This window comes from Cryptomeria japonica, chromosome 2, assembly GCF_030272615.1.
Source record: "Cryptomeria japonica chromosome 2, Sugi_1.0, whole genome shotgun sequence".
In the NCBI taxonomy this organism is placed as follows: Eukaryota; Viridiplantae; Streptophyta; class Pinopsida; order Cupressales; family Cupressaceae; genus Cryptomeria; species Cryptomeria japonica.
The window spans coordinates 232,157,318-232,163,370 of NC_081406.1; positions in this window are offsets into that span (position 1 = coordinate 232,157,318).

Here is a 6,053-nt window from a genome sequence, read left to right on the forward strand (position 1 = left end):
GAAGCCATTGTAAATTGGCCTACTCCTAAGACAACAACAAAGGTGAGAAGCTTCCATGGACTAGCTCAGTACTACAGGAAGTTCATTAGGCAATTTAGTGCTATATGTGCACCCATGTTAGACACCATTAGAGGTGGAGTAAAGGCAAAGTTTCAGTGGGGTGAAGCAGAAAACAAAGGTTTTGAAACCTTGAAGGAGAAGATATCTACCCAACCGGTACTAGTGTTGCCTAGTTTTGAGAAACTTCTAATTGTAGAGTGTGATGCAAGCAATGTTGCAGTAGGTGTTGTCCTAAGCCAAGAAGGAATCCTAGTAGCCTTCCATAGTGAGAAGCTAAGTGATGCCAAGAGGAAATACTACTCTTATGACCTTGAGTTGTATGCTTTGGTGCAAGCATTGAGAAAATGGAGACACTATCTCTTACCCAAAGAATTTGTGGTATACACAGATAACCAAGCATTGAGTTTCCTAAATTCCCAAGACAAACTTAGTCACAAACACATGAAATGGGTGGAGTATATGCAGGCCTATACATTCACCATTAAGCACAAGAAAGGGTAGCAAAATTGGGTAGCTGATGCACTAAGTAGGAGGCTCTTGACAGTCCAATAAATCCAGTTGAGAAGCATAGGTGTGGACAGTTTTAAAGACTTGTATGTATAGGATGAAGACTTCTCAAATGCCTACCAAGTGTGCAAGGAGTATCAAAATCATTTCCAAAGTGAGTACTCATATTTTACTTTGCAAAATGGGCTATTTTTCAAAGGTGGACAACTTTGTGTGCCTAAAGGCTAAATGAGGGAAAACCTTATACAAGAGAAACACAATGGCAATCTTAGTGGTCATTTTGGAGTCAATAAGACTCAAGAGTTGGTTCAAAGATTCTATTATTGGCCAAGGATAAATCAAGATGTGAAGAGGTATGTGGAGACTTGCATAGTTTGCGAAAAAGCCAAGGGTACTTCAACAAATGTCAGTTTGTATCAACCACTTCCCATACCAAGTAGACCTTGGGAATGCATGAGCATGGAATTTGTGGTAGGTTTGCCAAAGACAAAGCAAGGATATGACAATATTTATGTCATTGTGGACAGATTTAGCAAAATGGCTCACTTTGTGCCTTGTAAGACCACTCATGATGCATGCCACATAGCTCAGTTGTTTTTCAAGGAAATAGCAAGGATACATGGTTTACCATTGAGCATAGTTTCAGATAGGGACTCCAAATTTATGAGTCATTTTTGGAAAACATTATGGCACAAACCTCTCTTTTGGATCAGCCTACCATCCTCAAACAGATGGGCAGACCAAGGTGGTGAATGGAAGTTTGGGAAACTTATTGAGGTGCCTTACCAAGGAGTATGGGAAGACATGGGATCAAGTACTTTCTCAATCTGAATATGCATACAATGACACCATAAATAGGACTACCGATAAAAGCCCTTTTGAAGTAGTCTATGGTGTGCACCCAAGAGGCATTTTTGAGTTGAGGGATTTAGGAAGTGCAACAATTAGAAGTGGATATGCAGAGGACTTTTCTCGGTCCATGAAGGAGGTCCATGAATCAGTTAGGCAAGCTTTGAAGGAGAACACAAGAAAAAACAAACAAAAAGTTGATGAAAAGAGGAGAAATCTACAATTTCAAGTGGGGGATCTTGTTATGGTGCACTTGAACAAAGAAAGGCTACAACAAGGAGTGCCAAATAATTTGCAGATGAGGAGGAAGGTCCATGTTCCATTCTAGCTAAGTATGGTGAAAATGCATGCAAAGTGGATCTACCTATTGGCATTGGCTTGTCACCAATTTTTAACATAGCAGACTTGGTTGCATACAAGGGGCCAGTCCAAGGTGAAGAATATAGTCAATCAGAGGTTTCAAAGGATGTGCATAACCTTCAGTTACCAACCAAGCCTAATCTTAAGGCCGAGAAGGTGTTAAGTTCAAGAATTGCCAAGAAGACTAGGCATCAAACCTATTGGGAACATCTAATCAAATGGCAAGGTATGGATGGTGCTAAAGCTACATGGGTGATGGAGACAGAGTTTAAGAAGCTTAGGATTGATTAGAACTTGATTCCCAAAGAGGTGACATGATCTTCTTTGTTTGGGAGAATGGTGCAGGAGCACCTAGGACTTAGGCAATCTAACTTTCACAATTTTGGATTGTATTGACCCTAGCCAAGTTAGTGGTGGATAAGTACTCCAAGAGGGTCCAAGAGTTAGTATTTTGTGTCAATGTAGGCCTAGGTTGAGTTCATTTTACTTAGGTTTACATTTTTTTTGGTGTAAATAGTGAGTTTGAGTAGGTATTTGGCCTTTTTGTTGGTCAAAAGTGTCAAAAGTTGGTAAAAGCATTAGAGAGGGTCAAATAGGTCTTAGACATGTTTTAAATGTCATATTTGATGACTGGACATAGGTCTCTTAGGTTGGAGAGATCAAAAGGGCAAAAATCATAAAGTTGCAAAAAGTTGTCATGACAACTTTTGTCCTGAAATTTGTTAGCAGTGGATTTAGGGATTTCCCAATGCCATAGAAGGACTCCACACGTGGGAAAGATATATAAACCCCCTCTTGCATGTTTACCAAGGTTGGTGAAGTTTGTTTTGTAAGTGCAACAACTGAAACTACTCATTTTCAGTCTTGTTGGCAGCATTTTGGCTTGTTTTACTCAATTTTGCATTAGAATATGGATTGAATCCATTGATCCAGCAATGGATTGAGTTACTATTGTGCATTATTTCTTTCTTGGTTCATTTTAGAACTTTGTAAATATTGTACATAAGTACTTTCTTGTTCAAGTTTGTAAGCAACCAGTTTTGGCTTGTAAATAGCAATTTTCTTGTAAATATGGCTGCCCCATGAGTCCCACACGTGCTGCCATCACAACTAGTTGGGGCATGGTTGGAAACCTCCTGTACATTGTAAATATGCAGGTTCAAGTGCTGGAGAAGTGTTTGGATATGATTGTCACCTCATTCTAGGTGAGTCCAGGAGCAACCTGGCTAGAGAAAAAGAGATGAAAAAGTGGTGAAGAGTGCAGGGGTGAGTGCAAGATCACCATTTCTGAGTTTGGAGGGGTCCATGAGGTTGGGGAAGGCTTGTATGTACAAGGAAGAGCCTTGAAAAATCCATTTGATAGCAAAACCCCAACTTGCCTACTCACTGCCGGTTAAAGGCCTTTAAAACCCTACAAACCCTCATTTTGGGGTTCATACCTTGTACGATCAGACCAGGCCCTAAAACCTCAAAAATATTTTAGGAATGGGTGTATCATTGAAAAAAAGATAAAATTGTTTGGGGGTTCTTTGAGTTGTTTTCCTCCAAGCCCTAGAAAACTGTTCTTGGAGGCCTAATTAGGCCTAATTCCTTGTAGCCCTTTTCCGGGCAAGATTGTGAAACCGGTAAGAAACCTAAAGATTGCAACCCACTAATGGACTCCATATGCACTAAAAACATGTTGTAAGACCTCACTACACCTCTGCAACATCTCACAACAATTGGAGGTCTTACGACAAGTTGAGGCCAAGAGGCCAGAATTGAGCACCTGAGAAGCATAGTGAATTGATAGGGTTCCTAACCAAAACACCTGAAGCAAACACCCTAGTAAGGACAAGAACCAAGCCCTAGAATAGATTAAGAGGGACTTGGAGGTATAGAAATCAACTAGAACTGTTGAGTTGGTGGAATTAAGCAACATCAACTTAGTGAAGTGTTGAGCAGGCTAGGTGTATCCTATCATCTACACCGACACCGACATCAATACTTCAAGGAAGCCGACATCAAGGAATATTTGTTTAGTAAATCATTTTGTAATTATTGTTTGAGGCCGACATTGAATATCTTTTGTAAATGCATTGTAAGCCGACATAAGGCATATAATGTGTAATAGGTATACAAGTCAGTCTGCTAGGTCAATTTAATAGGATGATGATGTGATGAAATAGATGATAGACATATATAGGTATAGAAGAACTGTGAGATGCAAAATATATGTATGGATACCATTTTTGTATGCGAATATTATATCATGCAATGATCTATAGATAGCTTGGAAAGCATTCTTGGAGGAGAAGTAATACCAATAATAGTTCAAGTTTGTTAACCGGTACAGAGCATAACTAGAACCAGAACTCTATCTGGCATAGCAAATGCATTATTGAGTTTATTTTTAGTAATTTACTTTGGCAGAAATCTTGTATTCAGTGAGGCTCTTTAGTGATGAGCAGTATGCTCTAGGCAGCGTGCCTTCCTGCAAGTGCAGGCCCCTATTATATGTAACATCTTTTCATATGGCCAGTGAACTGATATTGTGGGTCACAAATCCCATCGTGGTTTTTCCTCATTAAGGTTTTCCATGTATAAATTATGTGTGTTATGGTGTTCATTTATGTGGATGGTTTATTTGCTTCTTGTTATATGCTTATTTGTTTACCGGTACATACATGCATGGTTTAGAAAGTTAAAAACTGTTTGTTCTGGTAGAACATTGATTCATCCTCCCTCTCTCAGTGTTCTCAGATCCCAACACTCTTTTTCCCTAATTTAGGCCAAGATCAAGAGCTAGGCAGGGTGCAAGATAAAAATAATGAGCTTTGGTTGCATAGGGGAGGCATAAATAGGTCCCGGTCAAGCACGAGGATGAGATCAATAAGGTGAGGGCCCAAATCAAAATAAGGGGTGCAATTTTAGGATGCTACAAATGTTTATTACATTTCAAAAACTTTCTTTAATTTTCTTTGCATTTACTTATTGACCTTATATATTGGCAATTAATTCATCAGTTGGTGCCATGAGTGCCTTATTTGGCATTATCCCAGCTCAAGTCCTCAAGCATCATTAGACATTCCTTGTTAGTTCTCATAGAGTGATCATTCTCAATGTTCGGTTGTGGTTTAGAACTAGAATTAGGAGTAGCCTAAATGGAAGGATCAACCCTTCTTGGGCCATCTTTGAGAATATGAGAAGTTTCTAAGAGACTGCAAAGTCTTTGTAAGAACTAACATCTCAGTAGTGTGACATTTGTCAAATTTATTAGTAACCCCAAAGGGTTTCTCTTCAATCACATTGAGTAATTTGTTCTTTCCAGTAGGGTGGCCAAGGTTTGAGGGCATGGTCACTAAGGAGTGGGTTTCATTTATTTCAATGTCCAAGTCACCTGATGTTGAATTAATTCAGTCTATGCCACCTTTCTCTATCCATCCTCCCAGCAAGATTCTATCATCTTCTCCATATCAAGCAAAAAATTTCTCTTGTATTTATTTCAAAGTAGCATGGTCAATCAACCATTATGAGTTTTTCCTCTATATTCTGACCTTTGATGCCAATGATCTACAAAAGATCACACAAAAAAATTCATTTATGATGACATTAATTATTTGAATATTTTTGAATAACTATAACCTCTTATTGTTTGTTTATAGAAACATTTTTTTATGACAATAGAAACATGAATATGGACTAATGAAACTCCATGTTTGGTTGGTTTTAGAAGATGTTATATATACAAAAAAACCCTAGTTTTGGATTAAGGAAAAAATAGGTTTTGAAGGGGCTCCGAAACCCTTTACAAAATGATTCTAAGAGGATTAGAATCAGTAAGCAACATCCAAGACAAAATGGGTTGCAAGGATAGGCGTAAAAAGCAATAGCCAAAGAGACAACAAAACCCAGCTAGGCACAAAAAGACAACAAAAAGACCAAACCTAGACACAGAAAGACCCAGCAAGAGAAAACAACCCAATTACGTTAGGCTTCTGAGGGTCTCAACGACCTCAGCCTTAAGGACATTCATGGTATCAACAACAACCTGCATAGCTTTATGATCCAAATTCTGAAAGGCCACCTTTTTCTTCATATTCCCTCGGGTCCTTTTGTAGGGTCCTTCACCACTTTGAGCCGCCTCAACTTCATCAACAATAACAACAACAACCTTATCCGATTGGTCCATACTTTTCACCATGGTATTGATAACCATTGTAAACTATTTAAATTTTTTATGACTGCTAACCATAATGGTCTTGAGGGTGTCCTGGATCTTTTTGTGGCCATCCTCA